This window comes from Lissotriton helveticus, chromosome 1_1, assembly GCF_964261635.1.
Source record: "Lissotriton helveticus chromosome 1_1, aLisHel1.1, whole genome shotgun sequence".
NCBI classification, from domain to species: domain Eukaryota; kingdom Metazoa; phylum Chordata; class Amphibia; order Caudata; family Salamandridae; genus Lissotriton; species Lissotriton helveticus.
In genome coordinates this window covers 995,197,142-995,221,940 of record NC_136057.1, presented here as the reverse complement: position 1 = coordinate 995,221,940, position 24,799 = coordinate 995,197,142, and the positions used below count along the sequence as shown (strand labels likewise).

At 42.3% G+C, this 24,799-nt stretch overlaps 1 protein-coding gene across 1 annotated transcript in view; it reads right to left on the bottom strand.

Moving 5' to 3' along the window:
• The window catches only part of EXOC4 (exocyst complex component 4), a 1,743,085-nt gene that overhangs the window by 176,237 nt on the left and 1,542,049 nt on the right, over positions 1-24,799 (bottom strand). The gene's annotated exons all lie outside the window — the stretch shown is intronic.

The window sequence follows — 24,799 nt, the reverse complement described above, 5'->3', positions numbered from 1 at the left end:
ATAATTGCGGTGCTGTGGGCCCAATGAACTCCACCTGCTGCACTAATGATGATTGCCGGGCTGAGAAGCAGGCTATCTCCTCTTCTTTCACTCCTTCCCCACCATGTCTGACCATCACTTCAATCTCAAAACAAGTCCAGTCTCTTTCGGAAAGAAAATGAGCTACTGCATGCTTCCCCCATTTTTTTGAACAGAGGATGCCATCTGCCCTAATGGTAACACGGAAAATGAGCCCCACAGCCACTTTTTTTTTGTAAAACATTCATAATTGTGATGAAGTGGGCCCCTGGGCAATTGCGTCACTGCACCTATTTCAATAATGATAGCTGTTGCGTTGCAGTCGCCCCTGACCTTTGTTAACAACATGGGCTCCCACCTCACACCATCCCTCTCCCTCCCATCTTTTATCACCCCTCTCATCTCTCTGATGCCCAAATCAAACTTTCTCATCTGCTTCCTTTTCCACCTCCTTTGTGCCATTGCTTCAAGGCTCAAAGAAACACGGGTGCAGGAAGTATGCCCTGGGCCTCTAATACAGCTGCGCCACCAATGAGACCTACAACTCTGCAAAGCAGGTTGTCTACTCTGCCTACTCAGCAGGGTCATTACTTCTAGGCCAGGTGCCCAAAGCAGGCTTTCTGCTGCTTTGTGTGAAAAATAACAAAAAGGCACATTTAGCCCCCTCCCTCTCCCTCCTTGTTGCTGGGCCCTGTCCCATGCACAACAATGGTGACCTGGGCCTTAATGCTGGCAAGGAAAATGTCCATCACATGGTCTTTTTCATAGTAAGGCTGCTATAACTGGGGCCCGTGCCCACTCACAGAGGGTGGGGGAGGCAACCTTATTGCGAAACAGATAGTAGAGTACAGAAGAAACATGCCTTCCCACCAAGGTGCGCGCTACCTGAAAGAAATGTAAATGTGTGCAATGGTTGGAGCCAGTGTAGGTTTTAATCAATGGAGTCACCCAACCTCATAGTGACAAACATTCCTTCTTTTTGAGAGGTAATGTATGTGTCCATTATAAGGAGTGCATGCTCCCTTTTAATGGACACATATAAACATTTTTACACAAGATATAGTCTGAATTCTTATTGCTAATATGTACGTTTTTAAAGCACTTGTTTTAAACAGTATTTTGCAGCATCTTGTTTTATACAGTGTTATACAGTTTTGAAATAATGCCAGTCACAGTGCTTTATATTACAGATTGGGACCTAGTAGTACTATAAACAAGTCACTATTCCTCAAAGCACAAATCGGGATTCAATTCTGTAACTCACTGGGAAGAGGTGTGGCGCCGCAGCCAGGGCGACTGCCTCCCGAATCTGGGGATCACAGTTCGATCCCCAGTGCCGGAGGCAAATTAGCCAATTCAGAATAGGGGGGTGGTTATGAACAGAGTGTCTGAATTAAGCAGACCACTCTTACCCAGTCCAAAGATCAGGGCTTGATCCATCACCGTTTTTTAGCTCACTGCACCATCCCAGCTCAGAACCTGGCTACATGCAAATTAGTCTGTTCCTGTCCCAGTGCATGATGGGAACAGGGCAAACCAAACTACCAAGCCAATTCTTATACTGGGAAGGAAACAAGCTTCCGGGGACCGGTTTCTGGCATTTCAGCCGTCGTCGACCCGGCTTGCTTGAATCCTGATGGTGCAATGAGCAAGGGACTCACATCTGAGTATACCCTTCCACGCTAATGGTGGACAAAATGATTCAGAATAGGGGGGTGGTGATGAACAGAGTGTCTGAATTAAGCAGACCACTCTTACCCAGTCCAAAGATCAGGGCTTGATCCATCACCGTTTTTTAGCTCACTGCACCATCCCAGCTCAGAACCTGGCTACATGCAAATTAGTCTGTTCCTGTCCCAGTGCATGATGGAACAGGGCAAACCAAACTACCAAGCCAATTCTTATACTGGGAAGGAAACAAGCTTCCGGGGACCGGTTTCTGGCAATTCAGCCGTCGTCGGCCCGGCTTGCTTGAATCCTGATGGTGCAATGAGCAAGGGACTCACATCTGAGTATACCCTTCCACGCTAATGGTGGACAAAATGATTCAGAATAGGGGGGTGGTGATGAACAGAGTGTCTGAATTAAGCAGACCACTCTTACCCAGTCCAAAGATCAGGGCTTGATCCATCACCGTTTTTTAGCTCACTGCACCATCCCAGCTCAGAACCTGGCTACATGCAAATTAGTCTGTTCCTATCCCAGTGCATGATGGGAACAGGGCAAACCAAACTACCAAGCCAATTCTTATACTGGGAAGGAAACAAGCTTCCGGGGACCGGTTTCTGGCATTTCAGCAGTCGTCGGCCCGGCTTGCTTGAATCCTGATGGTGCAATGAGCAAGGGACTCACATCTGAGTATACCCTTCCACGCTAATGGTGGACAAAATGATTCAGAATAGGGGGGTGGTGATGAACAGAGTGTCTGAATTAAGCAGACCACTCTTACCCAGTCCAAAGATCAGGGCTTGATCCATCACCGTTTTTTAGCTCACTGCACCATCCCAGCTCAGAACCTGGCTACATGCAAATTAGTCTGTTCCTGTCTCAGTGCATGATGGGAACAGGGCAAACCAAACTACCAAGCCAATTCTTATACTGGGAAGGAAACAAGCTTCCGGGGACCGGTTTCTGGCATTTCAGCCGTCGTCGGCCCGGCTTGCTTGAATCCTGATGGTGCAATGAGCAAGGGACTCACATCTGAGTATACCCTTCCACGGTAATGGTGGACAAAATGATTCAGAATAGGGGGGTGGTGATGAACAGAGTGTCTGAATTAAGCAGACCACTCTTACCCAGTCCAAAGATCAGGGCTTGATCCATCACCATTTTTTAGCTCACTGCACCATCCCAGCTCAGAACCTGGCTACATGCAAATTAGTCTGTTCCTGTCCCAGTGCATGATGGGAACAGGGCAAACCAAACTACCAAGCCAATTCTTATACTGGGAAGGAAACAAGCTTCCGGGGACCGGGTTCTGGCATTTCAGCCGTCGTCGGCCCGGCTTGCTTGAATCCTGATGGTGCAATGAGCAAGGGACTCACATCTGAGTATACCCTTCCACGCTAATGGTGGACAAAATTAGCCAGCACCATGTGACTCTGGGCAATAGCTTGCTTAATCTTCCCGAAGGCCCCCAGCGCCTAGAGACCCTAACGGGTGATTGTTTGTGCTTTACAAACGTGGATTATTATTATTATTATTATTATTATTACTGGTCACAAACAAAGACATCTGCAGTGATCACATTAGCTAACTGAGGTTTCATAAGGTAAAGATTATATTTCCCTTTGATTAGTTTAAGTTGCATTTATTTTTCATTTGAGGTGTGTGCGTGTTTTTAAATGCAGTTACCCAAAGATTTTTATAAACAATAAAATGCGGATTTCTTTGTTAATTTTAGCCATGGTCTTTGATCTTGTCTCACACGCTCACAGACCCTGCCCCATGCCACTCAGTAGTACCATCTGCACATTTTTTATGGACTTTAAATGCTGCATGTACATGAAGACAGCCTAGAGATGCCCCTTTTGTGCTTCCAGGCTATCTTCATTTACATGTAAATGCAGACCCAGTTACGACCCCCTGGGAACACATCCACGGGCCCCAGGGAGGCACACCCCAGTGCCAAGACCACTGGCTCACATGAACTTAAATCCTTTACACAGGGAGGCTCCCACATCCCCATTTTCAGCCTTTTTTGTATCAGGGGAAGTTTGTGCTGAGGCCTTCCTAACTTTTTACAACACAGAAGATATCAAGGTACAATTTGCATCTTGTTTTCTTATATGTTAGGAAAGTCCAAACATATGGGCTGTGGATTCCTTTGGAAGTAACTGAGGAAATAACCAAAATGTGGAAATTATTTGGTGGTTATATTTTGGGGAAAATGGACAAATGTGCTGTGCGAGAAAGTATATGAGCTTTCTGCCCCCCTGGGGATCATAGATTGGGGGCACAAGGGGACAGGAAGACTGTTTGGTCTCCAGAGGTCCGATGTGGCCTTAAGCTAGGATGGGTTGGTCCCCAATCCATTCTATTAAGAAAAAAAACCTTGTGTGCTTTCTCACCCCCTGAGGAGGGATGATTTGGATAAATACTCCAGTCTGCTCCCCAGGGTCAGAAAAGACTTCTTTGACTTAAGGTTATGGGAGGAGGAAGCAGAAAGTGTAGAAGTTCCCTTTGGGGCCCACTTAGTTCTGTCCGATTGTAGCATCACTGCACATTGTAGGCAGCTTTGTTTTGCAAACAATACAAAATAACACATCTGCTTTTGTACCATGATATTATTTTAGAAATATGCTGTCTATGTTTTGTTATTTAGTACTTCTTCCTGAGAATCAGCCTGAACGCACAAGGTCAAACAATACAGTGCCCAGTTTTTCTGTGGTTAGTCAGGCGTATAATCTAAAATTTAGACATACAAAGGTGGAGCTGCTGTTTTCCAAAAGGGCACTTCTTATCATATAAGCGAAGACTTGCCTTTTTGAAAACAGAGAGGAGGATTTCTAGCAGAGGTAAAGGTCCAAACATGAGATGCAGTCCAACTAACTACAAATGCAAGGAATTTGGTCCATCTCTGAGCCAGAGATCACTGCGCTCACGTAGTGAGGATAGGCGTTGGCAGATATATCATGCGCCATGCCATGGCAGAGCTTTTCTTTGTATACAGTTTGCTTTTAATGTTGCCTTCTTTGCTCAGTCGCATATGTTTTCTAATTGCAGCACAGCTGCTTCATGATGTTTCAATACATTTTGTAAACTTTCCTTGTGTCTTTCTGGGTTGCAAATGTACCTGTTACTCTGGGAAGGTTAGGAAGGCAGGTAAGGTACTATGAGCTAGTAGGATTTGGACCCATAGGTATTGATGTGGTATGGTGACTCGGAATCTACATTCAGAAGTCCTGTGATCCCATGCATAGATTCCAAATAGAATCCCTGCAATATGGCGCTACCAGTGACAGTTAATTGCAGACCTGCTGTTCATGCACATTATTATTATATATTTGACTTACTAATGCAGGTGGTGATTTTATTTTTGTAGTTAAAGCCCACGATGGCTATCACTTTGAAGACTTTTATTCTTGGCTCAATCTTCCGACTTTAGATGCTCAAACCAACACATTTCATGAATGCACAGTTATTTCACCACCACAATATAGAGCATATGTGCTCATAGAAATACCACTTTTACATTGGGAACATCAAACTTGATTCTGCTGCGCCCTTCCACATGTACTTACACCAGTACACATGGGTCCCCTTAGAAATTTTAGGGCGTCCTGGCCAGCACCACCACATTCTATTATTTCCTGGTGTCTAGTGTGTTTTCTGTCCCCCAGGCAAAGGGAAGATTTGGGGGTAATGGCCCAATTTGTGAAGTCTTCTGAAGGTCAGAAGGTCTTCAGTCTGCCGTAAGCGGATGGGGAGGGTGTTCCATGTCTTGGCGGCGAGGTAGGAGAATGATCTGCCGCCGGCGGTCACTCTTCAGATGCGGGGGACGGTGGCAAGGGCGCGGTCTGCGGAGCGGAGCTGGTGGTGTAGAGGCTGAGTCGGCCGTTGAGGTATGCTGGTCCAGTGTTGTGCAGTGCCTTGTGTGCGTGGGTGAGGAGTTTGAAGGTTATCCTCTTGTTGACAGGGAGCCAATGCAGGTCTCTCAGGTGGGGTGTGATGTGGCTGCGGCGGGGGATGTCGAGGATCAGGCGTGCGGAGGCGTTCTGGATGCGTTGGAGCCGTTTCAGGAGTTTGGTCAGGGCTCCTGCGTAGAGTGCGTTTCCGTAGTCCAGTCTACTGCTGATGAGGGCCTGGGTGACCATCCTTCTCGTTTCGTTGGGGATCCACTTGAAGATCTTGCGAAGCAATGCGGAGGGTGTTGAAGCAGGAGGAGGAGACCGTGTTGACCTGCTTCGTCATGGAGACGGTAAAGTCGAGGATGACCCCTAGGTTGCGTGCGTGGTCGGTGGGTGCTGGGGGTGTTCCTAGTGCAGTCGGCCACCAGGAGTCGTCCCAGGCCGAGGGGGTGGATCCGAGGATGAGGACCTCTGTCTTGTCCTAGTTAAGCTTCAGTCGGCTGTTCCTCATCCAGACGGCGACGGGCTTCATTCCTTTGTGGCGGTTGGTTTTTGGCGGTGTGGGGGTCCTTGGTGAGGGAGAGGATCAGCTGGGTGTCGTCGGCGTAGATGATGTTGAGGTTGTGCCGTCGTGCGACGTGGACGAGCAGTGCCATGTAGACGTTGAACAATGTTGGGTTGAGGGATTAGCTTTGGGGTCCGCCGCAGATGATGCCGGTGGCTTCGGAGCAGAAGGGGGGGGAGGCGGACACAGAGTGTTCTGCCAGAGAGGAATTCAGAGAAGAACTGGCGTCCGCTGCCGAAGAATTTTTTGGAAACAATGTGGTCTCGGTAGACTCCTTCCTCACGGTGTGGGAGGCTTTTAAGGCATACATGCGCGGGATAGCAATCGCCTAAGCATGGTGGGGTTCTGAGGTCGATCAGGGCTAGGCTCACTTTACTAGAAACTAAGCTGAAAGACATAGAAGCGAGGCGATTACTTAATCCTGATGTAGATATAACTGGCGAACTGGCTCAAACGCTCCGTGAATATCACGAGGAGGGAGACTTGGAAGTTAAGCACTTAGGGAAATACGGTATAGCTAGATCATACGGGGAGGGCGAGCGCCCGGGTGCAGTTCTAGCGCGTAAGGCGAAACAACGTAGACAGGGAGCTACGATGCCTACGATGAGTGATGAACACTCGGGAGAGGTTTTGTCGGAGGACCAGGTAGCGAAACAATTCAGGGACTTTTATGCAGCGCTATACGATTCAAGGGGTCAGGCCTCGGAGGAACGCATTTTAGATTACTTGACGCACATTCAACTGCCAGGTCTGAATAACACGCAACGAGAGTTTATGGTTAGACCATTTGAGCGAGAGGAGGTAATATGGGCGTTGTCTTCCATGAAAGTTGGAAGCGCCCCTGGTAGTGATGGATTTCCAGCCTCATTCAATAAGATGTTTTCGAAGCTCGTGATCCCTAAATTGTTAACGCTCGTAGAGGAGATGGCGGAGGCGGCAGAAATGCCTCCAACGATGAGAGACGCCATTATTGTGGCTATCCTTAAACAGGGAAAACCCCTGGGCGACTGTGCCTCCTATAGGCCAATATCGTTGCTTAATGTAGATGCAAAGATATTTGCTAAGATAATAGCCAACCGCCTCAGCCCGCTGATTCCAAAATTAGTTGCCCCTGAACAGGCGGGCTTTGTCCCCAATCGTAATTTGACGTACAACATCCGGACTGTGTTTGCGGCCTTTCAGCACACAAGACAGGACGTTCCAGCGGTAGCCGTCTTTTTGGACATGGAAAAGGGCTTTGATTCGGTAGAGTGGCCTTTCCTCAGATTAGTGTTGCGACATATGGGTGTGGGGACCTCTTTATTCAGCTATTGGACATGTTGTACACCGCCCCGGTAGCCAGTGTGCGCATAGGTTCTTTTACAACGGAACCTTTTTCAATAGAGCACGGCACCCGCCAGGGATACCCACTATCACCGCTCTTGTACGCCTTGGTGGCGGAGCCATTGGCGTGTGCGCTGAGGGAGTACCATGGCCATCGTGGTCTTGGTTTTTCTAGGTACAAATTAATCGTGTCTACATATGCAGACGACACCTTACTGTATGTGAGACATCCTGAGGATAATCTGGCGACTGTACTTAGGGAAGTAGTCCTATTCAGCTCGTTATCTGGGATACACGTTAATTGGGGCAAAACCATTATGTTCCCCCCTCACCCCCGCGACGAAGAGAGTGGATGCGGAATACCCGATTCAGTGGACTACTGATCCGGTTCGCTACCTGGGCATTCAATTGCACACGGACTCGGAAATAGTCCTTAGGGAAAACTATGGGGTGGCAGCCTCAAATTAGAGGAAGATATAGATAAATGGGTAGCACTGCCCCTGTCTCTCATGGGGCGGATTTCGTTGCTGAAAATGGTAGTGCTACCTCGCTTTTTATTCTTTTTTAGTAACATTCCTATTGTGGTATTGACCGCATTTTTTCGACAGCTCCATACATTAGTACTGCGGTTAGTATGGGCTGGGAAACAGCCCAGGGTTGCCTGGAACATCCTTATTCGAACATATGAGGATGGAGGACTTAATGCCCCGGATTTCGAACTTTAATACCGGGTAGCGCAAGGGGTGCATGCTTACGGTTGGATACATGGCCCCGTTGACGCTCCTCATCTGGGAATTGAGTCATTGGTGGCAGCTCCGACACGGCTGCCGGCCTTATTGTCTCAGCCTAGAGATAGACGCACGGGCATTATGGACTCATTGAACGTTGTTACGCATGCATGGCATCACCTTATGGACGCCCAGGCATGCTCGTTGCTGTATGCTCCGGAGGCAAGGACGGAGTGGTGTTCATGGCTTGCCCCCTGTAGAGAAAGGCCTGTGACAGCAGCACTCTCGGCATTGAACGTAATCACTATGGGAGACCTTTTTGTGTCCGAGAGAGCTTGCGAGTGGGAAGATCTTAACCCGAATGAAGGCGCCGGGAATCAGATGCTCCTGCGATTCCAATTTCACAGAGTTCGTCATGCATTGAGAGAATTACTAGGTGAGGAAATGACGGAACCCCAAACTGTACTGGCATATAAATATATAGTAAAGGCCAAAACTTCAACCAAACTGATCACTAACCTATACCGTATTACTCTTGCTGAGAGGTCGGCGGATTACACTAAGCCGCGACTGGCTTGGCAGGCAGATTTAGATATTGAGTTACCAGAAGATACATGGAAATACTGCTGTGCTAGTGTCCGTAGGGTTTCCCTTAATGGCAGACATAGATTGTTACATTTTAAATAGGGTCTATTATACCCCGGAACGCTTATTTAAATACAGCTTGCGCGAAAACACGGGTTGCGAAAGATGGAGTGCTCCGATGGCCGATTTCATGCATCTGGCCTGGTTGTGCCCGAGAGTAGCGGACTTTTGGCGTGCGGTGTATGGCGAAATAAATAGGGTAACTAATCTATCATTGTCCCCATCTCCATTGCTGACCCTATTAATATATTCTAGAGATGTACCCCCTGCTGCACGCCGTCTGGTCGATATGGCTTTTGTAGTAGCAAAAAGGTGCGTAGCACTCACTTGGATGCGAGGTGCTCCTCCCACACTTGCTCGCTGGTCTAACGATATGTTATATTGCTGGACACAATCTGAACATTACAGTGAATTTCTACCACCTCGCAATAGACCTAAAAACTACTGGGCGCTGTATCTTGAAAACAGACTCACGCTGAGAGCGAGCGAACAGGGAAAGTCACACTCTACACTGGGCGCCGGGAACACGCGGGAGGATGATCCGCCACACACAGAATAGGATTCTAAAGCCGAGAGAGGTGATGGTGCCCGGAATGCACACTTAGACTGCGTCTGTGGTGTTGTACGGGTGGATGGAGGGTTGTAAGGTTTTATCACACTGTAACGCCCACAATGCTCGATTGTTGTAATGCGAATGTCCTGAATTTGCTTGTAACGTGTCTTAAGATTGTATGTTGCTAATATACCAATAAACAAATGTAAAAATACTTTGGTAGGTGGGTTCGCAGGCCAGACGCTGGTGAAGCTGCAGTTCCGGCAGGAGAAGGGTCCTTGGGTGCGCTTCGGAGTGGCCAGGCAGCAGGTGCGAGATAGTTCGGCGTTGAGTGCGTGGAGGGCGCTGGAGTCGTAGCCGATGCGCGTGTCGTGGCGCTTGCGGGGGCCAGGGGTCCTGGCGCTGGGCGCGGTCCAGGCACGGATGGGCGCAGACGGGCTTGCCTTAGGCGCGCCCGCTGCGCGGCCTCCATATGAGGGGATGTGGGAGGGAGGAGCAGCTGGGAGGCGGGAGCGGGGTGGCGAATGGGAGTGGGGGGCGCAGGGACGGGAAATGGGCGAGGAGCGGCAATGAGGCACAAAATAAGTAAATAGTTTAGGCACAGAGAAAGAAAAGCAGATTAGGCACAAGAACAATGGGGGCAAGGAGCAGCAATATGGCACAAATTAAAGAACAGTTTGAGGCACAGAGAGTAAAACAAATGGGCACAGGGACAATGGGGGCGAGGAGCAGCAATATGGCACAAATTAAGGAAACAGTAGAGGCACAAGGGGAAAACCAAATTGGCACAGGAATACCAAATGTAGAAAAACCAATGAAAGACCGGCAAAGACAGACAGAACCGTGGAGCAGCGTGGGGAGCAACCTGCCTGCGATCAGGGTCAGAGCTAGCACAGAGTCCACAGACCTGGACTCTGTGCTAGCTTCATCTACTATAACCCCAGATAATCAAAACTCTCTGCATTATGTTTGTAACATTCCATTTTCATTACTTTGACTGAAACCTTCTAGACTTTATAAAACATGATATTTTACGAAGTCTTGCAATTAACTAACAGGATATAAAGACATAAATCAACCTTTGTCAATGTGTAGAACACCAGAAAAAAAGAAATACGCTTTTACAAACCCAATATCTGAAAGGCTTTCTGAAGCTTAACAAAGATAACAGATTTCCTATAGTCAGCTTTTGTGAAAATTTCACTTATACACAGAAAAAGTACAACATGGGCAGTAGCAGAACGCACACACAGACACGCCAGCACCAGTGCACACTTCCTTAATACTATAAATAAATATAAATAAATAAATAGGGCAAGAATTTCAGCAGTACAAGCATCTTTACACAAAGAATGGGTACATCACTAAAAACAGAGGATGAAAACAAGGTAAATCCCTACTACTTCATTGCTACAAGAAGGATGCAAAAGAGCCATGGCTTCATGTGATGCAAAGGCTTGAATACAGGTGGCCAAGAAACTACAAGAGTAAAGACTTAGGGGATCAAAATGTAGGGTTGGAGAATTGGAATGCTGAGCCCCTTCTCGCAAGAAAAACCAGTGTGACATGTCCATTTGTAAGATATATATATATATATACACACACACACACACACACACACAGACACACATATATATATATATATTACCTACTGGCGGTCGCCAGTAGGTATATATAGTTAGGATTTTTTTCCTATGGGATTTTTGAAAATTCTATGTCGAATAACTTTGGCGATTGAGGACGGAATTGGCTGAAATTTTCAGGAAAATGGAACATTTGGTTTCTGAGCAGCCCCTGAAAATTTGGGGGGGTTTCGTCAAGGGGGGGCCGAGAAAAAAGGGGGTCCCAAAACGCGTTTTTCCCATGCAATTTTCCATAGGGTGGTTGGACTCACTTTTAGCTCGAACGGCTGAATGGATTTTCACGAAACTTGGCAAAATTGTAGATATTGTTTGCCCGATGTGCCTTTGCTAGGTCTCAATATATGTGCTCCAGTGGATTTTGATAAATTAACGTTCAAAAAAATATATATATCTGTAACAGCGCTCTGGTTAGCGCCCCGGTTCGCGTACCTGACGCGTAACGGAACTTCGGCTGATTGGCTCTCCGGTGTCTGTCAACATTCTAAACAGTCCGGAGCGGCCGCCATCTTGTCTCTCGGTAGGATCGAGAGACAAGAGGTGAAGAAAAACGAAGGGGGAAATTAATGAAAGGGGGCAAGGTAGACCCCTCCTGACCCCCTAGGATTGATGAGGGGGCTATTAAAGGGTCCCGCGGGGCAAAAAATAAAAAAAATAAAAAAATCTGTTTTTTCGCGGTAGAGGCGCGCCCCGGTTCGCGGACCGGGAAGCTAACCGATAGCGTAACGGGAGTCCGCCATCTTGTGTTTCGGATGAATTTAGACACAAGATGGAGGATAAAGAATGTTGGAAAAGGGTATAAGGGGGCACGGAAGACGTATCCTGACCCCCTAGGTTTTCTAAGGGTGGCTGAGGAGGCTCATATATGTCGGGAAAAAAAAATTGAATTTTTTGCGAGGTTAGCTGCCGGTACGCGAACCGGGTAGCGAACCGGGAAGCGAACAAAAGTGAAAATTAGTGAAAAAAGGTACATTTGAAATTTTTAAAGAGTAATCATAGTTAAGGTAGCTCTGAAAAGAGCTTTTGGGTTCTGTGTAAGTTCTAGGTACTTATAAGTAGGTACCAATACATAGTCTTAAATTCAGGATGAAAATTCTGTTCCCTTCATCTGAGAAGTGAACTCCATCTCCTCTGTAGATATCTTGCATGTAGTAACGCAAGTTATTGTTGTAGATGGAGCCCATTCCATGGTCTCTCATGTAAGCTGAAACAGACTTATTTACATGCTTCCTCGATTTCTCAATTTGTGAACAAAATTGGTTGGACCACCTCCATTTCTGTCTTTGGCATATATTTGAATATACCAAGGCAGTTTGAGGAAAAAGTGCCATCAATTGCTCAAAGGTGTCCTTTAAAAGCATTTCCAGACCTACCCCAGTCAAAGTGTCCAAGTCATTTCCTCCACAGTGCACAATTAACAGGTCAGGTTTTGGCAAATGCAAAAAGGTTTTCACCAATGGTATCAACTGGTGACATCTTAATCCTCTGTGGCCAATCCAGTTGATTTCCACATTTTGTAAATTGAGGTTGTGTAAATTTCTGTTATCAGCATACCTTTGAGCCCAGTGGATGTAACTATGTCCAACAATCCAGACAGAAAACATGGTGAGAGGAGGTTCTGCTGCAGTCAGATGAAGTGTGGGAATGAAATGGCAGTTGAAACAGTAGGAGTTTGTAATGAAAAAAACTGTGGAGTTTCTGTGCTAATGATTCAGTAGCAGTGATTGGTGGATTTTGATTGCTGAAAACAGAAAGTTAGGGTGCATGGATGAGTTCTTTGAAAGATGTAATTTGAATGGTCAAGAAAAAAAATCATTTTATGAAAGATTGCACTGGATACGCAGGTGTACTGAGAGTTCAAAGTTCAATTGAAACATTGTTGTGTGAACTTGTAAACATGACAGGTCTTTCAGGAGGTGGTTGCTATGGAAAAAAGGCAGAAAGGGCAGAGGGGGGAAGGGTGTTGATTTGAAAAAAGTGAGGGAAGAGTTTTGATTGGGTGACATGAGAGATATGTGTGATGAATTACAGCATTTCTGTGCCTTTGTTGGTTGCAGCCTCTGGAGTGCATACCCTTTGCTCTGCTAAAGAAAAATTGGTGTGTGTCTGAGACTGTTTTGAAACTCAAAAAGTATTTGCTAAGGTGAGAAAAGATGTATTTAATTTAGATAGAGAATAGTATGCTTTAGGGAGAAAATTATGAAGAAAGTTGTGTATTTAAAATGTTGCTTTGTGTCAAGTGTTTTACAAATAGATTTTGTTTCTTTCAGTGACATAGCCATGTTAAAAGTGACGCAAAAATGGTGCAAGGGCCTTAAAAATACGCTTTCATGTGTGTTAGGGCATTTTAAGTGACTTCCCCATGAATCTGGGTAAATAATTTGTTTACTTGATGTATTTAAAAACGTTTCTTGAAGTCAATTAGGTTTCTTGATATGTACTGCTAGAGTTTCATAGGCTGCTTGGGGCATATTTACAAGGCCTTTGAGTCACTTTGACGTTATTTTCCCCATTTTAATTTAAGTCATTTCCCCGTGGTGCAAGGTCCTTGTAAATACGCCCCATGTGTGCTTGGCAAATTTAGATTTTGTTTCTTTGAGTTACATAGCCATGTTAAAAGTGACGCAAAAATGGTGCAAGGGCCTTAAAAATACGCTTTCATGTGTGTTAGGGCATTTTAAGTCACTTCCCCATGAATGTGGGTGAATAATTGGTTTACTTGATGTGTTTAAAAACGTTTCTTGAAGTCAATTAGGTTTCTTGATATGTACTGCTAGAGTTTCATAGGCTGCTTGGGGCATATTTACAAGGCCTTTGAGTCACTTTGACGTTATTTTCCCCATTTTAATTTAAGTCATTTCCCCGTGGTGCAAGGTCCTTGTAAATACGCCCCCATGTGTGCTTGGCAAATTTAAATACTGACAGGGTGAACTTGTACATAGGAGTTGTGCTGTGTTTTCAAATTATGACATGAAAATGGTTCATAAAGAAAAGGAATGCTTTTTACATTTATGACAATGACAAAAAGGTGTCTGCTTCTTTAAATAAATATATCACTTCTCACCATCAATCTGGGAAAATATTTTACTTGTTTGTTGGTTAAAAAATCGTTACTTTATGACATTTAGGTTTCACAATATGTACTGGTAGAGTTTCATAGTCACTATGATGATAATTATATACATTTAGAACTGTGTAGGAGGCATGGAGAAACAGAGGCTTCTGTAAGTGTCAAGGGAGGTGAGTAATATACATTGCTCTCTTGCATACAGTCCTCATCTTCTGCGTACTCTTGGATATGCTAGACTACATCTGCACAATGAGATACCTAAGCTGAGGAAACACAGGTGATGTGATTGTGAATTGAGCATAAATATGTGCACGTTTTTCAATTATATCACCTGTGTTTCCTAACATTACGAATCACATTGTGCAGATGAGGTTTAGGCCTGTCCAGGGAGACAGAGGAGGTCTGGCCTTTGTTCAAGAGTGCAGTGGACATGACTCACTTCATTGGTAGGCCTGCACATGTATTATCTCCTCTGTACTCTTCAACAAGCCTAAATTTCATCTGCAACCCTGAGTAGGCCTCACCTCAAACAAACCTCTGGATAGGCCACACCTTATCGTCATCCTGAATCAATCATTTAAAATGTTAGGGGCAGATTTATGATGGCCGTGTGCCTCTTTTGCGCCGCTGTTGCGTCACTTTTGTGACGCAGCAGTGGTGCAAAAGATGCACCATGTTGCAAGATAGGCCTCACTTCATCTGCAACAAGATACCGTCAGTTTAAACTGTATACATTTAGGACTGTGTAGGGGGCATGGAGAAGCTGAATCTTCTGTAAGTGTCAAAGTTGTTGCATACAGTGCTCACCTTCTGCGTACTCTTTGATATGCTAGACTACATCTGCACAATGAGATACCTAAGTAAAGGAAACACAAGTGATGTGATTGTGAAATAAGCAAAAGAAATTGCACGTTTTTCAATTACATTTCCAGAAAAAAAAATATCAGTACAGAACATGTTTTAGTCCAGAAAAAGAGAGCCAATTTAAACGGAAAGGAAAGGCCACTCAAAAATGTTACTGCTAGAGCAGGAGATAACTCTGTGCATGGTAGTAGAAGGAAAAATCAGTTTAGGGACATTTGTAGACGAATGTTCCGCAACAGGATAATTGGCAATTTGTTAAAAAATATTAAGAAAGGTCAACAGAAAGTGGCTTTTTATAAGAGACAGAGAAACATTGAGAAAATTATTGATCAGGCATTCGAAATTAAGCGAAAGTTATTTATTTTGATAATCAATAGAATTAGGAAACTAAACAAGGTAATTTATGATTTCAAAACAAATAGTAGATGGAAGAGAACAGTTAATCGTAGTAATTTTTGTGAAGTTTTTTCAGGAGAATGGATGCATAGTTCAAGTTGTGAGGCATTTTTTAATGAGGAGAGTTATTTCCAGGATAATGATTTGGTGCATGCAGTTGACACCAGTGGTCGAGCATATGAGGTGAAAGATGGTTGTCCGGTTGAAAAAGAAAAACTTGTGTCAACAGAGGCAGAAGAGGTGTTAGGTAATGAGGTTTTAGGAAGACGTCCTAAGGGACCAGTGTACACCTGGAAGTGTAGTAGTATTTGCAGTGTGCGACAGGATTCCATCAATTTGCTTTGTGATTTTGTACGGACATTTAATAAGAAAAGTTTAAAACAGAAAATGAAGTTGTTGCAAGAATTAGATCCTTGCAGAGTGAGAGAAGTGACAGGTTTGCATGGTCATACACTGGCTTGTCTTTCCAGGAGAGTATGCTAGAGTGTTTTTCATCATTTCAGGATGCTAGCAGTGCATCATAATAAAGTGAGGAAATTAGTTAGAATGTTGTATTATGCTAAGAGTCCAGCAATTATGCTTAAACAATTATGCACTGCTCTTTTGCATGGTTCTGAAGTAGATGTGAAGAATATTTGGGAACAAATTGAGTTTTGTTACTTTGCAAGTAAAGAGAAGAATGTTGAAATTGACCCAGAAGAAGAAGGTAATGTGGAATAGAGTGTACAGGTTTCCAGTACAGATAATTTTCAGAAGGAAATTGCCATGTTTCAGTTGAAATCAAGTGAGAGGCCTAATTTCACTTGTGTGTGTTGTCGACGCACTTATTATAAGAATCAGACTAAGTTAGTGGATTTATATGCAAAAAGTGAAAGGGAAAATAACAGTGAATGGAAGGATTTCGCAACATACTTGATGGTAGAAAATTGTTTTGATTTGGGATCGGATCAACGTGTGTGTACTTATTGTTGTAACAAATTAAATCAAAACCAGATGCCTGCTAGAGCGGTTCATAATAATCTGCAATTGGTTGACATTCCTTCTGAATTGAAGGATTTACATACTTATGAATCTATTTTGATTCAAAGTGTCCATCCCTTTCAGGCTATTGTACGAATGGAGCCAAAGACAGGGAAATTGCCTCCATCAGATTTACAGAGAGGATTAAAGGGAAGAGTTGTTTATTTGCCTCTAGATTTGAAGAAAAACATTAATACAATTGGAGTAGAGAAAGTGGAAGAGGAACCTCTGGTTATCTTAGTTAATGGGGTTCCGACAAAGAGTAAGAAAATCTGGCAAGATTTAGTGGATGTTAGGAAAGTCAAAAAGGCAACATTGTATTTGATGAAAAACAATAAGTACTACAAGAATGTATATGTTGCAGAAGAGGAGGTAAGTGAAGAAGAGGACAGAGATTTGTGTGCTGGACAAATTGAGAAAGTAGAAGCCTCTAAAAATGAAGAAATATATGAACATTATAGTGTTCATCCTTTGCATTCCAAGGAAGTCATGGGGAATGCTATTGAGTTGTTTCAAATGAAACAAGCCAAAGGGAGTCCCATTAGTGTTTGGGGGGAAAGTTTGGAAGCTCGGTGTTTCCCACAGCTATTTCCAACAGGTCAAGGAGGAAGATATGATGAGCGACCTGATCAAATTCCTGCTTCTGAATACCGGACTTTACGATTGTATGCAGAAGATCCTAGGTTTCGTCAATGCATTCCCTATTTGTTTCATCTACTGTTTGAAAGCGATCTGTCTGGACTGTCATATGCAGTGAACCACATCTTGAAAAGTGGTGTACAGATGCAAAATATCTCAGCAAGGGACTTTATGGATAAAGTCAATGTGCAAGACAGTATTTTGGATTCTCACCTGATTAATCTCATGGCATGTCAGCGTGGTACTAATGAGTACTGGTACCGTCGACATGGAGATTTAAAATGTATGCTGAGGAACTTAGGAACTCCCACATGGTTCCTCACTCTCAGCTGTGCCGAGTATGGCTGGGAAGACTTACTTGAATTTCTACGAGAGGCAAATGGAAACATTGAAAATATCGAATTCAAGACACCCGGAGAACTGTGCTCTTTGGATCCAGTGAATGTATGCAGGTACTTCAATCATAGATTTGAAGCTATGATGTCTTTCATCATGAACAAGAAAAATCCACCTCTTGGAGAGGTGTTGGATTTCTTCTGGAGAAAGGAGTATCAAGCAAGAGGTGCTCCTCATATACATATGCTGCTATGGATCAAAGATGCACCCAAATTTGGAACAGATCCGGATGACTTAGTGATGAGTTTCATAGAACAGTATTCTACATGTGCTGTTCCAAACACAAAGGAAGACAAAAGCCTAAGAGAACAAGTTTTACGCTTTCAAAGCCATCGTTGTGGAAAGTACTGTCGTCGTAAATTCAGAAACAAGGACAAGTGCCAACCAAAATGTCGTTTCAGCTTTCCACGACCGGTGATTTCTAAAGGAAGAGTGAACAGTTTCATGTCTTCGCTGCGACATAATGTGACGAGGAAATCACCCAAAAATACATACAATTTGAAAAGAAACCAAGAGTCCAAGTACATCAACGACTACAACCCAGTGATTTTGTCCATGTGGAATGCTAACATGGATATACAGTTTGTGGCTGATAACTGTATGGCTGTGGCTCGGTATGTGACATCTTACATCACAAAAAAAGAAAAGACAGAATTGAAGGATATGTGGGAGGACATTTCCCATGAAAAGAGCCTCAGTAAGAAGTTGTACAGTTTCAGTCTGAAGATGTTGTCGCATCGAGAAATCGGAGCTTACGAATGTTCTGACCGGTTATCTTCAGCAAGTCTCTATGCCAAATCTAGGAGTATCATTTGGGCGAGTCTTGGTCTTGCTGCAACACGTAATCGAGTTCTGAAACCTGTACGGGAAATTGAGTATTTGGCGGAAAAGGAGCCAAACAGTACAGATATTTTGAAGACCAACATGTTGGATACATATTATCCAAATAGAAGCAGTCACCTCGAGAATGTTTGTCTGTATGAGGTTCTACAAAATTACATATTCAAGAGGAACATCAAAGAAGATATTGATAAAGGAGTGTATGCTGTAATTGGAAGTGAGGGATGTCTGGTCAAGCAAAGAAAATGCCAATTGGTAACTCATCGAAAATTGAGTGGCGAATCTCCTGAAAGAAAAGAGTTTTTCTATTTAGCTCTTTTGCAACTTTTCAAGCCTTGGCGTGCAGAAGAGGAACTGCTGGGAGATTTCCTCTGTTACAAAGACTCTTTCAATGCAGCCAAGGAGACCATAGAATGTCCTGTTTTTCCAAAATATCTAGAAATGTTAAATGCGGAAATCGAGCAGGAAGCAACAATTGCAGCCGAGATTGCTAGAGACAGTTCTCAGGACAGTCAGAGTTCTGTTTCATTGAGTCAGGATCCACTAGGAGGACCAGTTATCGAAAATGAAGCTGCCACTGCCATGATTGAAGTGGAAAGAGCCATGGCACATGCTCAGGAGGATGCGGTTAACTTAGAAGATTTGGAAAGACAACTCAACGTTGAGCAGAGGAAAATATATGACGAAGTTACCATCCAAATTGATCATGGATTAAGTCATGAGAAGAAAGAGTGCTCATGTACGTCGTTGAAGCCTGTCCGACTGTACGTGAGTGGAGAAGCAGGAACTGGAAAAAGTTTCCTCATTAAAGCAATTTCATGTTATTTGCAGAAAAGGACTGAGTCATCGCTGTCTTGTGTTGTCACCGCTCCAACTGGACTGGCAGCACATAACATTAAAGGTATTACTTTGCATCGTCTACTGATGCTGCCAGTGGAGCATGATAACAAATTACAATACCACAAGTTATCTGGAGATGCTTGTTGTGAAGTTTCAAAAGTCTTGAGGAAAATGAAACTTCTTATCATTGACGAAGTAAGCATGGTTTCCAATGTCATGCTTGCCTTTGTGCATTTGAGAATGCAAGAAGTTCTTAAAACAGAGTATGATGTGTTATTTGGTGGCAAACACATCATTGTTTTCGGTGATCTTCTGCAGCTGACACCAGTGAAAGGACAACTAGTGTTTAAACTACTTACAAATGAAGATACCAGGAAGTGCCTAGGGAGCATTGGCAACGTTAATATATGGTTAAACTTCAATTATGCTGAACTGCGTGAAAATATGCGTCAAGCGAAGGATGAAGATTATAAGTATATTCTACAAGATGTTAGAATCGGAAAAGTGACCGAGCATGGGAAAGAAGCTTTACATGCACGATTACTGTCAAATTTGTATCCAGAAGAAGACGTTGTGCCAGAGAATATTTTTCGGAAAATTACTGAGAAGAAATCTGGAATATGTTTGATGCCAACTCTTGCAGACATCTTCAACAACAAAATGTTGAATTTAGAAAACCAAGAGATTGTGAAACTGGAAGCTATTGACAGAATAGAGCATATGGGAGCAACAATTATTTTGTCTGAGAATTTGAAATCAAAATTGGATTCATTAGAGAAGACTATATCTAAAACTGCTGGTTTTGAAAAGACTCTGAATGTGTGCTTAAATTGCCGTATCATTTTGAGAAGGAATTTACATGTTGAAAGAGGTCTGGTAAATGGATCAATGGGTAATGTTGTTGATTTTGAGAAATACAGAAATAGAGATGGAATTGAATTTTTAAAAATCAAATTTGATGGCATTGAGGAAGTACAGCTAATTGGTCGTTGCTCTGCTAGGTTTTTGCTTGTAAAAGACTTATATGTTCGCCGTAAGCAGTTTCCTGTTTGCTTGGCATATGCGGTGACAATCCATAAATCGCAAGGTTTAAGTGTAGACAGTGCATTGGTGAATATTGGCAGTTCTGTGTTCAAGGAGGGAATGGCATATGTGGCATTGTCACGAGTCAGAACTTTATCGGGATTATACTTGATAGAGTGTGATGTCACAAACATTTGTGCGGATCTAGATTGTGTTAAGGAATACAATAGGTTAAGAAGAGAGTATGCGCCACATTTGCCTCAATATCCTTTGTTTGAGAAACGTGTGGTAGGCCGGAAACGAAGAAATGTGACCAATAGTAGGGAGGTTGTAGCAAAAAGACGAAAAGTCGATGAACCCGAAATTATAAGCAGAAAGAAAATGGATTCTGTTGAAGATGTTGTTGGTTTTCAATTTGAAAATAGTTCTGGTGTCAACTGCTATGCTAATGTAGTGGTTAATGTTGTCTTTTCTCTAGAAACTTTAAAAGAACAGATTGTGATCAATTCGGATCAAAGTTTTTGCTGTTTACTGAACTCTGTGTTACAGAAATGTAGCACTGATAGAACAAAAATAGAAAGTGTGTCTGAAATTCGAAATCTGTTAGACAAATGTTCAGGTCAAACGCAATTCTCTCAAAATATTCAGGAAGATTGTCAGGAGTTTTTAATGTATATGCTTGATGTATTGCAAGATGAAGGTGTAGATGTAGATCATCTGTTTGGCCTTTCTTATCAATGGCAGCATGACTGCGAGAACTGTAGGGTATCAAGTACTACTAGTGTAGACTCAGAAAGATTAATATATTTAACTTTGCCAGACAGTAAATCAGTGTCCTTTAATAAGCTAGTAAAAGCAGCCGATCACAACATGGAGTGTAGCCAATGTAAGTCTGCAATGCTGTCCACATTATTTATACGAACATATGGCCAGTATGTCATTTTAATGTTTCAACGATGTAGGCCTGATGGAACAAAATTGACAACTTTAATTAAAAATTTTGTGGCTTCGCAGTTGTCAATATCAGGAAGGACTTTTGTAACTGCAGCAATTATATATCATGACGGTCCTTCAACAACATCAGGACATTACACAGCTTATTTGAAGTCTAGAAACGGCTGGTCATTCTGCAATGATTCTGTTTTAACTTAAAAAAAAAAATTGCCTTTTGACCTTAAAAATTCTTACCTGGTGTTTTTACAACCAAAATTTTAGGGAAAGAATCTCGGGATTTGCCCTGAGAAATTTCAAGAGGTTCTAATGGCTCCTACACTATTTGGCCTTGAGGATAAGTGTAGTACAGAGTGAAAAGTTATTTTTGAGTTTTAAGTAGTTCCTGAAAAAAAGAAGGTTTTCTTACAGAAAGTGGTGGGCACGGATTAGTTAAAGGACAACAGAGTATTTCCCAAAGCAAACGGTGTTCTTACCATAACACTTGACGTCATGAAAAAATAACTGCACTTTGAATGAGTTCTGAAAAACTGTTTCTTTCAATAAGCTAATTCAAGCAGCCAATCAAAACATGGAATAGAGGTAATGTAAGTCTGCAATGCTGTCCACATTATTTGTACAAACTTTTGGTTATAATGTCATTTTAAAATTCCAACTATATAAACCTGATGAAAGTAAGTTTTTAACTTTAATTACAAATGTTGTGGCTACACAGTCGTTGATTTTAGGAAGAACATTTGTAACTGCAGCTATTATATGACATGATGGTCCTTTGACAACATCCGCTTATTACACAGCTTATTTAAAATGTAAAAAAAGCTGGTGTTTCGGAAATGATTCCCATTTGACTATGAAACAATGTTGCCTTTTGACTTAAAATATTCTTACTTTGTGTTTTCAGAAGAGAGAATTTAGGGTAGGTAACTGGCCTATAATGATTCTAGGAGTTGATATAATTTTATGTACTGTTTTAAATTGCTTTGTGATTAACAGTGATCAAGAGAATTAAATAATTGTAATAGTCATAGAGGTAGTGTAAGTCTGCCTTATAGTAAGCAGTATCAGTGTCATAGAAAATGTGGAACATGAGTGAGCAAGAAGGGTGAGATATTACTAGTACAGGATTGTGAAAGTGATCTTGAACGTTTTCTTTCTGAAAGTTGTGGAAAAAGAAAATGACGGGATTTACTTAGAAGAATTCCAAGAGTTATAAATGGCTCTTACACTATTTGGCCTTGAGGAGAAGTGCGGTAGAGAGCGAGAAGTCATTTATTGTATGTAACATATTTGTCAAAACGATGAAGCTTTTCTTTCAGAAAGTGGCGGGCAGAAAATAATAACAGCACAACAGAGTATAATCTGTTCATAGGACATCCTTCGACGTTATGGAAAGTAAGTTACTTTTGAGGAGTTCTGATTTCTGATTGGTTATGTTATATGTTTTTTTTAAACACAATCATTTTGATTGTGTTTTTTTTCCCCGCTGTTATATGATGAATACCTTCAACTCACTGTTTTTAGTGAAATTTGATATATTCTGAGAACAGCAAAAATAAACCATTTAACATGTATAATTAATTCTGTACTTTGTATAGTGAATTTTAATTTGTACTCGTCTTATCTCATGCTCACTCATCTTTTACTACCTTCTATCAATCCTCCTTACATACTCACATTGCCTTTTGTTTTATTCTCTTTCACCCTTGCTCTCTAACTCCACTTATCTTTCAACCTTTGTTTCCCTAATCCAACTCTGCTTTTTTCTTTTCTCCCTTGCACCATTTTCCAGCTTTTAGACCTTCTGCTTCGCTTGTCTTTTCCATCTTTCCTCCCTTTTCTTTCTAAATTAAATATTTTTGGGTTCTCCTTTTTTGGTGCAATCAGTTAGTATAACTCACCCTCACTCATTTATCTTTCTTTGTTGCCTCACTCAGTCTGTATCTGACACTCTTTCCTTCACTTCCTCTGTCTCCTCTCTCCCTCACTCTCTTTTCCTTATTCACCCTTTCCTTATATAGTTTACCTTACTCACTTTCTTTTAGTAGCTTACACAACTTCAATTTAGTTTTCTCTTTTATCCTTCTTTTCTGTCACTGAAAGTATCTTCCTTTTTTTTCTCTTAGTAATTTACTCTATTACAATTTCTTTTTGTCTCTGACTGTCTATCACCGTTTCGTTCTCTTTTTTTTCTGCATGTTTATCTCTAACTTTATTTCTTTGTAAAATTGGATGTTTTTCAATCTTTTCCCTTGTCTTTTCTAATTTTTAAATACATGTTTTAATATTTTTCAAATTTTTGTTCTTTCTTTCACAGATTGAAAGTATAAAAATAACAAGTGACTAAGTTAACGACAATTATAAGGTAAGTGTTTTGTACTCTTTTCGTTACATTTCTATCACATTTAACTTCTATTAGTTCCACTGCTTCATTTCTTTAACCCTCAGTTTCCTGCCTTTGCTACTTCCCTCATTCCTTTTTCTATTACTTACTTACTCTACTCCTTCCACTCCTTTTCTCAGTCCCTCTGTTCTCAAAGTTCCTCACTCCTGTTCACTCACTCCGTCTCTATTACTCTCACTGTCTCTGACTGATCACTCTTTCACTACTTATTCATTATGCTTTCTCCCTGTAGTTCAAGCACACTATGTTATTTACATTTCTTTGCTGTTTCAATTATTCCTTTTCTGTCACTTCTTCTTTTCTGCTTTCTGTTTTTTCTCTCTGTTATTCCACATGTTTTAACCTTAGTCACTGTCATACATCTTGTTTTATTCCTATTTACTTTCGCTCACTGTTTTCTTAACACTTTCCCTCAGGGTTGTTCTTTTAGTCCGGTTCTATCCCTACCTCTCATTCCACATCCTTTACTGTTTATTATTCTTCTACTCTCCTTTTTTTCTTTCACTTCCTTATCTATTTTGTGTTTCTCAATTATACCCTCTTACATCTTTTCTTTGGTAAATAGATGTATTAAACAGTATCTCTGTGTTACTCCCTCTAGCTGTCTTTCTTTTAACATTACTCTCTGTTTCCTTCCCTTATACTCACTCTTCCTTTTTTAAAAAACATTTTTTTTGTTTCGCTTCCGGTTCGCGTCCCGGCGCGCGGACCGGGAAGCGAATCAAAAGAAATAGAGGTTGCCAGAGTGCTAAACATTCTAGCAATTTTTTATAAAGGGGAGGTAGTTCTGAAAAGAACTTTTTTTTTTATTGTTTTTGTTGTTTTATATTTTTTTTATTTTTTTTCTGAACATTTTTTTACTTTTTTGTATTTTTTGAACGGTTTTATATTTTTTTTGTTTTTTTGGGGGGGAAACGAAAATCATTGATTATAAAGGGCTCAACAGGAGCAAAAAAAAAAAAGATAATTTACTTTCTGGGGCGTTTTGGACATTTATGATTTTCAATAGCTGCGTTGATCAAATTTATGCTACTCTCCCTGTAGCAAATTAATTTGCCGCAAAAAAGGCACACTTGCTTCACTTCCCCGAACTTCAACTGGATGTTGGGGACCGTCTCCCTCGCCTCTGGTCCCGTCACTGCCTCTCCAGATGATGTACTGGCCACAGGAGGGGGGTTTTCCTGCAGGTCACGTACCTGCGCAGCACTATAATTTATAGGGTGCCACCTCTCCATGTGCCGATGCATGGTGTAATTGCCATAGCTGTACTTCTTATCAGTCCCTCTGGACAGATCTTTTTTACAGATGAGACAGATA